This window comes from Peromyscus leucopus, chromosome 10, assembly GCF_004664715.2.
Source record: "Peromyscus leucopus breed LL Stock chromosome 10, UCI_PerLeu_2.1, whole genome shotgun sequence".
NCBI lineage: Eukaryota > Metazoa > Chordata > Mammalia > Rodentia > Cricetidae > Peromyscus > Peromyscus leucopus.
The window spans coordinates 45690676-45703288 of record NC_051071.1 but is presented as its reverse complement, the minus strand read 5'-3'; the positions used below and the strand labels follow the sequence as shown (position 1 = coordinate 45703288).

Here is a 12613-nt window from a genome sequence, read left to right as displayed (position 1 = left end):
AACATACTTAAATTAATATAAAATTAGTATATTCAACATTCATATTTTTGGTAGACTTTCCTTTTTTCTGTCTATTTTATGTAAAATTGATGTCAGTTTTCAACAGTTTTATAGACTATTTTCCACTTAAACTGAGTAGAAGTCTGATTTGTTACATAACAAAATGATAGTCCTCTCTCATGATGCTTCCTGGCATAATGATACCCCAGACTCTCTGGAGAGTACAATCCCAACACATAAAAGAAAAAAAAAAAAGAAAAAACAACAGCAGCAACAACAACAATAACAAAAAGCAGCCAATCAAAGACTAAATGAAAAAAGTCAGATTCAACTAGTTTATAGGAACATACAATTAATTAGGAGATTTTTATTGCTAAGCAAATGCCTTTTGGCTATTTGCTTCCCTTCCTTAATGCAGTTTATTATAGCTGCTGTTCTTTGTACAGTTAAATGAAAGAGAGAGAGAGAGAGAGAGAGAGAGAGAGAGAGAGAGAGAGAGAGAGAGAATTAGAATGCGCCAGGCAGTATCAGTCCCCCATTAGGAAGAAGAGAAAGCCTTTAAGGGTAACAAGATCCTGACCAACATCCAGTTAATCCACATAACTAGGAGCCCCACAAATTATACATGTAGTAAATACTCTTAGGGTTTGATAACATCAGGAGTAGTGTTTCTCTACAGCACTGAATATTGAGTAAAGCAGAGACAGAATTTATAGCATCAGGATCAAATCTCCCCATAGACAAGCAACATATTCAGTCAATTTAATTAAGTGCTGACTCTGATTCACTGGAGGTTGTAAACAGTCACTAGACCTCCAAGGTGTGACATCCCTTTGCTGGACCATGATATTAAACCAAAGTAATTCTCTTGATCAACAGACAGGAGCTCATAGACAACTAAAAATGACAGCTAATAACAATAGGCCTCCTTGATAGGGAACCAAAGAAAGAGAAACACAGAGGGCTAGAAATCGTACATTGTGTAGATACAGTAGCTTTTATTTTTCATCAGGCATTTACACAGTATCTCCTGTAGTCCTATTACCAGCCTTCAGAACTTCTCTTCACCATGTTGCTTTGTTATGTTTAGTAAAAGAGAGGCTCCCCATTCAACTGTGTTAACATGGCGACTGTAAAGATACATTCCACAGTTTGGGGATATTAATTTCTTCATTCATATATTATTAAAACACTGCTGATGTCACGTGTTATGGATCATGGTAAGATTTTAAGTATAGTCATAAAAATAATAGGATTTTTCTCCCAAAACATGTTTGTATGAATCACTTATACATAATTATCATATTTTTTACTACCTAACCTTTAAAACTATTAACATAAACTAGCAATTTGAACTTCAATAATGCTCCTCAAAAGAGTGATCTCTTTCAAAACACTATATAGTCTGACAGAAATACAATAACATATGTTTTAGTTTAAGTGTTCAAAATGTCCAAATCTCAGAAATCGATATTGACTATATAATTGATGTAATGGGTGGCTGTTTGAGCCACGCCTTAAAGCACCACACCAAATGAGGCAGCTGTAACTGTTACACTTGCCTATGACCTTGAGGTACCTGACCCTGTGGCGTGGCCACCAGAGACCCTTAACACCTTGGATGGTATGCGGGGCTCTTTCTTAGCTACCTCGTGGTTTGGATGCTGAGATCTTGGACCAAGCCTTTCAGTGTAGGACATAGCTCAGCTTTCCCAGATCCTACAATAAATCTGCCGTGGTTGTGAGTTTACTCCCAAATAAATTCCTTTGATCATTAAGCTGATTCTGTGGGTTGCTAGTGATTTAATCACATTTTATAAGAGATAGCTAGTAAGAAGCCTGAGCCATAGGTCATATAATTTGCAATTAATATTGAGCCTCTGGGTGATTATTTTATAAGTGGCTGCAGGACTGAGGGGTTGGGCGGGACCTGAGAAAACTTATGGTTATAAGTCATGAAGAAAAATAATAAATGATGAGATCTTAACCAATTCTGTATTTTGTGCATGTGCTTGCTTGTGATGTGAGTGTGTCTGTTCTCATGTTTAGGGTACATATGGGCAGGTGCATTACATGTGTGTGCATGTGGAGCCTGAAGGTTGGTGTTCTGTCTTTTCTTCCACTGTTCTCCATTACATTCCCTGAGGTAGTGTCTGTCAACAAACCCAGGGAAAAAGACACAGAGACCTCCTTTCTGTTCTTCCCTAGAGCCAGGATTATAGGTGGGCTCAACTGTCCACTAGGCTGCTGGAGATCTAAACTACGGTCTTCATGCTTGAACTGCAAACGCTTTGCACACAATCCACAGTTCCATCTTTAAACTGGCCCATAAAACACAATGCACTATAAGTAATATACAACTATAAAGTATTTATATTAAGCACACAATTGAAAGTACTTAAAGTGTATAAGACAATTATCTATTTGTCCAGCTTCAGAATACTTCAAATTAAATTAATGAGAATTGCTTTAAATGAAAATCAGATACACTGGATGCATAAATTATAACTTAGACTGTGATTTTCATGTCTATATTTTTGAAAAGATATTGGTTAGAAGCAAATATTTCCATAAAGTTTTTTGTGAATAATGACTGAACTGTATAATTTAAATCACCACAAGTAAATGACATGCATATATCACTTCAAAGGTTTAATGGGGTTTCCATAGATGCACATGCCAATTTGACTGACAACTTGTATATGTTATTGCACTCATCCTGTTGTCCTGAAACCATTCATCTACATATTTATCTACACAATGAAACTGCTTATTTCTTAAATTGGTGCTGATTTATGTCTCTAGTGCCCAGTCTGATGTTGTTATGTTCTAAGAGAACTTTACCAGATGCCAAATCTGCCGGCATCTCGCTATAGGCTTCCCAGACACGAAAAGTGGGAGACACAAATTTCTGTGCCATACAAGCCTCTGGAGTTATGCCATGTTGTTCCAGTGACAGGAGGACAGCAGTCCTATGACATTTGCTAAGTTCACAACAAATTTTGAAAAAAAAAAAATTAAACTGCATTCTTATTTACACCATTGAACATCACTATGTGTGTCTTTTTATTGTTTAATTTCTGAACTTTGTATGTTATGGTCTAAGATAAATTTGATAAAGCTCCTAAATATCAGCTTTCCTGATGAAAGAAATCAGTAGTGAAATATATGGCCTTTATATATGCCAAAGAATATTCAACTAACCTTTCCAAGCATTCCTTTATTTTCAAACAAGAGCACATATGTTTCCTTAAAGCTCCTCTGTTTTCTAGCTCAGAATTCTACCAGTTTATTGAGTAGTTATAAAATAAAGTCTAGTAAATTTTCAAGCTTGTTTTGCAATGAAAAGTTTCAGTCATATGGAAAATTCCACAAAGTAGTGCATGTTCTAATGGACACATTTGTCTTGTCTCCACAGGTATCATGCCAAGAACCATCTGTCCTATTTTTCCCATCTTTCCCAGTGGCCAGGAAGTGAATCCCAGATATCTTCTCACTCCATCCATACTCTAACATCTATCTGAATAACACAGAGTTCTGGAACTGAGTCACATTTTTTTTTTTACTCAATTCACAATAATTCTTTTTAAATAGCCATTATTTGTATTTTCAATTGTTTCCAATCTACATATAAATTTTGCTCTATGTTTTTTTAAAATTGGACCTAAATTTTCTACACATTGCCAATTTATTATAATGCATCCTTAATGTATAGATTTTTCTCTCTACCTCACTTGTTTTTTGCATTAGAGTTCACTTTTTTTGAACAACAGAATTTTCTTTTTTTCTATTTCACCTATAGAATTATCTCTCAAACTGAATTTTATTGATTAATTATTGTGGCTAAATATAACATGACTCTCATATTTACAGGCTTATCACATTCAGCATATATGTGTTGTTATCGTATTTTATTAAACCACCTCACAGAGAATAATGATAGCATTGAAATTTTGAAATTATGATGGAATTATTTATATAGATCCATTTATAAAAGGCCCAATATTTCTCCTGTTATAAAATTCTGAATACTATCATGTAGTGCAAGAGTACAGGTCCAATTTCACTTGTGTAGTATTCTGACATAGAAATCTTTCCACATAAGACTGACTATGCACAGCATCCTTGAACTAAACATAAAATTAACAAAATTATCTTTGGTCAAATTGCATTCACATGAATATAACATTATTAGAGGGAAAAAGAGATACTAGAGAATACAAAGTATATGTCTTCTTGAGCATTTAATGAAGGCCTTTGGGAAAACATGACATTCTGTAGACAACAAATATGTGTTTACCTTGCTGTGGCCTTAAATTGTATTAGACACTTCACACTGTAGTTTCAGTGTATTAGACAGCATAATAACCATTTATTGAGTGCCTACTGTATTTCAGTGTTGTTGATCTTAGGATGTAAAGACAAGCTTGATAATCCTGCAGCATAATACAGAAGAGAAAAATACGCACAGGTAGTTTCAGCTTCAACTCATTGTGATGAAAGTATGCTTATAAAAAAAACTTAGCACTAAGAATTCATATTGAAAGAGACAATAGCTATTTCAAGAAATCCAATATCTGTATCACCAACAGAGAATCATTATTAAGTCATAGCTACTTTAGCAGTCCACTGTTTTATTTACTAAGTATAAGACTGCCTTGTTCATAGCTCACACACACAAAGAAAGAGGAGGAGAAACAAGATGGAGGGAGAGAGAAAGAAAGAGAAAAAGAGAGAAATTAACATTTCAAAAGAAATACTCTAGACAGAGATTGAAAAACTAAAAGATAGTCTATCCTTTCAATATGCTGTTTATGTGATTTGTGTTATGCATTCCATACTGATGATTTACTTAATTCATCAAAAACACATACCACAACTACATTGCTGTAGATGAGAAAATTAGTTTTAGTCACTTGTCTGATTTTTTTCATGCTGATAAGCAACAAAACAAAAGGTGAAACTGAGTCAACTTGAGTGCAGTGGCACACTACCTGCTTATCAACATGTATATGTGAGAAACAGGAAAACACCTGAAAACCATGTCATTTGAACAGGAGTCAAATTGCTTTAGCTTTAATGCTGTATCCACATCAGTGTGTGCAGAACTTCATGTCTCTTTCCATACATGAAATGTGAATAGTTTCAACTCTCATTGCATACAGACATCAACAGCATTCATGGAAAGTGGACAGTGTATTTATTACTTTTACTCCATGTATGCATATCATTATAGTATTAAGAAGTTAACAGAGAGGAAGTATACCAATACCTAACATAGGACAATATGTCTAATGGACAATATTAAATAAAATAGAATATGAGATGCTTTGAAAAATCCTTCCCCCTATGGAATAAAAGCAACAAAATAAGAAAGGCAAATGGGACAGATTTGTCAATAAAGACTAAGAAATACTAGCTCTTCTCACAGTTTTCTTACTCATTATTTGCTAAGCCTGTGCAAAGGAGGAATGCCCCATTTTAAACTCAGTAAAACTATGGTCATGCTCATTATTAGAGAACTGTAAGGAAATTCTAAGACTGTGAGAAGATTATTAGTGTCTGTAAGGAAATGACAACGCCAAGAAATTTGGAAACAATATGTCTCTAACAATGTTGCTTTCAGTTTATTAGTGTGTTTCATTCTTTCAGCCATAATCATTTAGAATGGCATGAAATAATTTTAGTACACAATATCACTATTAAAAAGAAAATACAAAATATCAAAACACAAAATATCAGAGCACATCCAATGAAGTCCAAGCTAATGCAAGACAAATGTCCAGCTGTCTATTCATTGCCATGGAAATAGTTCTCAATATCCAGAGGACTCAAAAATTATGAGAAACACACAGTACCATGTCACCTTCCTCACACTGGTGTGATAAACAAATACACTGAGGTCCTAAATTCCAAATCTATGACTCAATAATTGCTTAGGCCTACAGTTAATCTAAAATAATTTCAAGGAAAAAGGGAATATCCTGCATATGGATGGAGAATGGATGGAAGATTTTACATCTTTTATTTGAATACATATCCCCAGGAAGTACCTGAGCAATGTTGTTTGGTTATGCTACCACTAACAAGCTGAGTGGGTACATCAATTAAATTTTATGTGCCTTGCTTTTTTCCACCATGAAAGAGCAGATAACAATTCATTCTTACTAATTACCTCCATGAGACTCTGAGACATTTAGAAAAGTCAGTGTAGTGAAATAGAAAAATGTTCCTGAGAAAGGTGTATATATGTGTGCAAGTACACACACTCGATAAGAAAATTCACTGTCTAAAAAGATAAAATAAAATGGCCTACTGACAGATAACAAGGGAAAATATTTTCTACAATATAAGACAAAAAACAGTTCCTTGACATTAAGGCATATGGGATACCTCTGTTTTCTAAACTGGATTTGTGGGCAATAAGAGACTCCAGTGATAAAATGGAAACTATAAAACACTTGAGACGTGAGTTAAAGTTAGCACAGATATAAGATTACTGGGAATGCTGGGTAAGAGTCTACTAACCTTTGGCATGAGTTCATGTTCCAGTAATCACAGCTATTGCTAAGGCAGTGACTTCCATAAGTAAAAATTGTGTTTTGTTTTTTATCTTCTTTCAGCTCTTCAAAAGGTAAGGCATGCAATGAAATATTTATTTTCCCATGTGCCTAAATTTCAGAGAGGGGAACTTCTCCAGGTCTATATTTTATTTATTTGGCCACCTGGTACATAGAAGACAGGTTTCTAGTTAACATACCCAAAAACAATTAGGAAACTGTTCCCATCATTATTGGCCCAGGTTATAGCACCCCGATGGAGATGTTCCTCCATTTGATGACCTTTCAAGGTACCCCTCAGCTTTGGTGGCAGTTATATGACTAATGTTAAAGAACTGTTATTTAAATATGGTCTCTAATTTTATATTCGTTTTCTTATCATGAAAGTCAATAACGAAGTAGTACAAATGGGAAAATACTGTAGATTTAGGAAAGGGCCCCGAACTTCAGCCCTACCAACTGAAAGGCTATTACTAAGGGTTGATTTCAAACAACACGGCCAAAAGTTGTGAAGGTGAAAGCGGCAAGTCAGATGAATGAAGATTCAATTTTAGCCAATTTTAACTTAATATGAGAACAGCAGATGGTGTGACTTATTGAAAGCACTCTTCAATTTTCTGGGAAAAGTAATTTCTTAAATGAAAGGGCTCCTTTAGGCACACAAACACCACATTCCAAAGCCGTTAAGAGACCTAACTGCAGTCACAGAGCCAGAAATGGTGGTGGAGGATGGCTAGAAATGAACAAAATGGTTCCTAATGCGTGCTAGAGTTGACACAAATTCCTCAGTGACCTCTGGTTATTGTAACTGTGAGTGGGTTTTTTTTGTTTTTGTTTTTGTTTCTTTTCTTCATGCTGTGCTTAGATGTGGGTAGCTGTTCCTTTGGATTACCAGGACTCATCCTTCTTGTGGTAAGAAAATAGATAGTTGGCAAGTGAAGTCATTCTTCTCTCCTCTTTGTTCCAGGAATGATATGCTAAGCACACTATTATCCGGGTCAGTAACTGCACCTACAACCCATCCAGCTCTTGTCTGCATTGTTACTTGCAGGCCATTGGTTGTGACTGAGAAGAAAAAAAGGTCTGTTATTTCTTCCCCTACCTTACTCAAACAATCTGATTCAGGGGCAATTTGTAGAGAGAATACCAATGGAAAATGCTTGCCCTAAAAGTTTGAGGACCCGAGTTTACCAGCACCCACAGAAGATCGGGCTGTGGTGGCAGAGGTTTTTAATCGAAGCACTGAGGAGAGACATGGAGGCTGGCAAACTCTGGAGGAACTAGCCAAGCTCCAACGAAATGCCAAGCGTTTCCAAGCTGAAATGCCAAGCTCCAGGTTCAATAAAATACCCTGCTTCAAGAAATACGGCTAAAAATGACTGAGGAAGGCACATGACATTTATCTCTGATCTTTAGACATGTACTCAGGGATGCGAACTTGAGCACTCATGAACTTGTACCAATACCATAACACACACAGAGAGAGGGAGGGGAGGGAGAGAAAGAGGTGCATATACAAAAATTCGGGAAGGATGTATGGCTCAATTAGAGCTAATCTGATCATGTTGGGATTAAAAACATGTACATTTGAATGTAAGGAGACCACTGCAGATCACGACAGCAAAGCCAACACAAAGAAGAGACAGGAGAACTGGTGAAATGACCATGTTTGAGGTTGAGCACAGACTGGACATGAAATATTCCTCAAAGCTCGTGAATTTTTACCACTTTATCCCCAGCTAGCAGCTCTGTTTTGATGGCTGTGGAGCTTACAAACAGTAGGGACTCTCTGGAGGAAGGAAGTTGCTAATGAGCAGGCCTTGAGGATAATAGCCCACCCAACTTTAGTCTAATAAGTTTTCTGCTTCCTGGTAATGAACATGTGAGAAGGTGACAGCAAGTTCCCATTGCCAGTGACCCACTAAACACCAGCTTCACAAGAGTGACACATTAAATTCCCTTAAACTGAATCAGAATAAATTTCTCCTCCATTAACAATAACTGTCAGGTGTTTTGTGACAGTAACTACAACAATAACAAATAGGGATATCTTCATTTAAGTCCCCAATTCAATCACACCAGCAACAAGACAGCCTCTGAACACACAGTGAAGTACTTTGTTCAATTTACTGCTGCACTCTCCTTGTTTACTTCATGTGAGTTCACGTCTACTTCTTATCTTTGTTACTGTATATCACTCTTGTTAATTAAAGAGGAAATTATTGACCTGCATTTTGCCAAAAAGGTACAGCTATAAAATGAGGTTTCATATAAATTAAATATCTATGATACTGCAGTAGTTACTAGTAGGTAGACATTTCTTTCCTGCCCATCAGTTCCAAAATAACCAACTCAGAGGCTGAATATGAATTATAGATGACCAGCCAATAGCTCAGTCTTGTTACTAGCTAACTCTTACACTTAAATTAACCCATAATTCTTATCTATGCTTAGCCACATGGCTTGGTATCTTTTCGCAGTATGACACTCTCATCTTGCTTTTCTGTGTTTGTGATGACTCTTTGGCTCTGCCCTTTCTCTTCCCAGAATTCTCCTAGTCTGGCTCTCAACCTCAATCTCTTACTGCCCAGCTATCAGCCAATCAGCTTTATACTAGTCAATGAGAGTAATATATATTCATAGTGTACAAAAAGTTCAACAGCATTTCCCCCTTTTTGTCTAAATAAAAAAAGAAAAATTTTAACTTTAACATAGTAAATTGTATATAGTAAAAAATGTTATTAGGTAAGAATTACAGTTACAATATCTAGTCTGTTTGTGTTTGACAAAATTAGAGAAAATACTAACAAGCCTGGGCTATCTATGGCCAATCAGGTTTTTACTAGCCAATGAGAGTAATACATAATTCATAGTGTATAAAAAGATTGTTCCACAGCAACTTGTCTTGCTGTTGTGATAAAACTCCCTCACAAAAACACAGAAACAATTTACTTTTATAGTTCACTATGGTGTGAGAAGGTGAGGCAACATCTCCCATTGCATCCACAGGAATAAAGATGAGGGAAATCAATACTAGTGTCCAGGTTACTTTTTCAATGTTCTCCAGCAAGTTGGCTCTTCCTTTTTCACTTAGCTGAACCTAGGTAACACCTAACATTCAGATACATAGGCCAATTAAATCAAGGTAGTCCCTCACAAGTATTCCCTGGAAGTTTATCTCCTATATGATTCACATCCTATCAAGCTGACAATCAATTCAAACCATCACAAATATCAAGGGGAAAAAAAAAACGAAAGAAGATGCCAACAGCATAGGACTGATGCTTCTATATTTGTTTTGCTTGCCGCAAGCTGTATGACACACAGGAGATGATTCCTCACCCAATAAAGAACTATAATAGGAATTTGGTGCAAAGGTATAGAGTGATGCTAATACTGATCACAGTGTTTGCCACTGATTCACAACTATGACAACTCTGTGCCATATAACAAATTATACATAGTCTACATGTGCTTTAAATCTGGACAATGAAATTGTGCTTAGTCAGACTATTTTAATTAAGGAATTTATATTGAAAATAGCTTTGCAACATAAACTTTCTACAGAGAGCATGGAAACTGAGTTTTGTTTTGTTTTGTTTTTCTGTAGTTCCCTTTTCCACTGACACATCTTAACCCTTAGAGGAAAAGTGTGGACTGGCTGGCTTCATTCACTGTATATTTTATGGCAGCTAGTTAAACCTCCTGAACTTTTTTGATTATTCTTAGGTATTGCATTTCTCCAATACTTTAAAATTGATTGTAATTGTAAAACACCTAAAAGGCATTCCATTACATATTCTACACATCATTGTAACATACTGATAAAAATAGGAGTTTCCAAGCATTAGATTCTGAAATAGAAATTATTAGTGGGGTGTAGGGTATCTGTTTGCCACTGAAATTGTATGAAAAAATATTTCAAAAACATGTTATCTAAGTGTTTTCTTTTTTCCAGGGACATATTCCTAACTTTAATCAAATCGTCAATGAAGTCTATAATCCAAAATGTGTCATCAGATTAGAAGAAGCAAGGAAATTCTGTTTTTTAAATAGAAAATCAAGAGGAAATGATGATGCATGTTTGTATATAATTTCTACTTCCTTTTTCTTGTGAAAAACTACCTTCAGTATGAAGCCAACATTTGCAGGTGGCAGAATCATGAGTATGTAAATATAACCAGGACATAATCTGTTCAATATTGCATGTCATCTTGACAATGATTGCTTTATTGTTATTGGTCAGGTTTCTTGCCAAAAAAAAGTATAATTCAAATTAAGAATCAAATGCAAAAAACATATCTCCATGATGCCACAATTAGACTAGTACAGACACACTCAAGCCTAAAAGGTGAATTTATGTACTTTCAAAGACACTATTGTTTAAGTGGTAATATCTCAGAGCCTAGGAGAGAAATTTTACCAAAATCCTCAGGTACGGCTCATTTGATCACAGTTCTAAATATAAAAATGTCTAATATAAATATGTTTCCCTTATTCCATTTTTGGTTATGTCTCCCCTGAAAAATAGCCATTCTTACTGTTTCCATGCCTAGAAATCAGACTCAGGTCACAGTTTCATCCATGTTTGACTGACAAACTAAAAAAAGGAGTAAACAAATGGGAAAGAAGAAAATAAAGAAAAGAAGAGGAAGGAATGAAACGTGAGAAAAAAACATAAGAAAAAGGAAAGACAGGAAGAAACAAAACTTTGGGAGTTTTTATTCTAACTACAACTTTGAAGAGAAACCATGTGGTTTTAGCCTTTACTTCTTTTTAAAACTACTTAATAATACTTAGCATTCACTTTTGCTGGATACTGTTAAACTACATACTTTTGATATTTTTCACTCTGTAGATATATTAACTAAGGATCTTGTTTGACAAAAATTTCAAATAATCACAAGACCACAGCAGATACCCCAAAAAGAAAATACATTGAAGTTTCAAGGTCTGTTTTCATAGCAATCAGCATATGTCTCTCTTCATTTAGCCATGAAGAGATAGAAAGTCCTTTCAGCCCATATTATAACAGTTTGGATAAAAGCCACTGGCTATATGTTTCCTTTCTCTTTCTACCCTTCTCTTGATCTCTAGAGTCCAAGAAAGCCCACAAAGATTACATCTTCCAAACTTCCTTCAACTGGATAAATCTACTTAACTGTGTGAGCAACAAAACATGGGTCAAAGTGATACAGTTTCTAATGGTCCAAAGCCAGCTCCTCTATCCTTCACTCATGTGGGAGAGTTAGCAGGACATGAATAGATGGAAAAGCAGAAACAGACTCCATGAGATGGTGATTTTGTGTTTGCAGACAAAGTGGGGTAGGATGGGGGTATCTACAAAGGAACAACCAGAAAAAGAGAAGGACCCCTGAGAACTATAAAACACCCAATTGAGAGTCCATTTAGGAAAAGCTGACACTGAGAGGGTGAAGGATCTATCTGCCTATCAGACAGGCTTGTTCCTGACTTTCTTTTATTTCAAGCTGTATTACCATTTTATTTTTATTACACACGGGGAATGTTGCCCTAGGCAGGTCTTTCTTTGACAGCTACAAATTCTTCTTCTTACTACACAACTCTTGCTAATCAATACAAGAAGAGTTGGCAACGTAATTTCTTTTCTGGAAGATTCTTACTACTCCTTGACACTTTTCACATCTCTTCCCTAATTATTTCTGATTTTGACACCAGATAGAGAGTGCCTGTCCTTCTTAACAGGAAGCCATGCTTCACACATGGGTCTGACTTTTGCTTGGCCTTGGCCTGTCAAACTTTCTGCTCCATCTCCAGTACTAATCCTGTCATGGCCTCTAGACAGCAATCCCTATACTACATTCGTCTGTTTATCCTAAGTAGTCTTTCCTGTTCCTTTACTATCCTTCCAAGAGAACACTTCATGTGCGTTTCATAATACCCCCCAATTGCTGCTAAGAAGACTTTGAGTGAACAAAAAATAGTTTGAAAACATTAGCATGTTTGTACCTATCAGTAATGTTGCAGAATATATTATAAATTATACATCAGAGATAAGTGACTGGAGTTATGTG

At 35.7% G+C, this 12613-nt stretch overlaps 1 protein-coding gene and 1 long non-coding RNA gene across 6 annotated transcripts in view; one reads left to right on the top strand and one right to left on the bottom strand.

The window, feature by feature from the left end:
- The window catches only part of Pcdh7 (protocadherin 7), a 415069-nt gene that overhangs the window by 244344 nt on the left and 158112 nt on the right, over positions 1 to 12613 (bottom strand). The window lies entirely within an intron of this gene.
- On the top strand, positions 7224 to 10627 carry LOC119088647. The gene is made up of 3 exons (XR_005092334.1): positions 7224 to 7370; positions 7528 to 7641; positions 10519 to 10627. It is a non-coding gene; the product is annotated as an uncharacterized LOC119088647 (long non-coding RNA).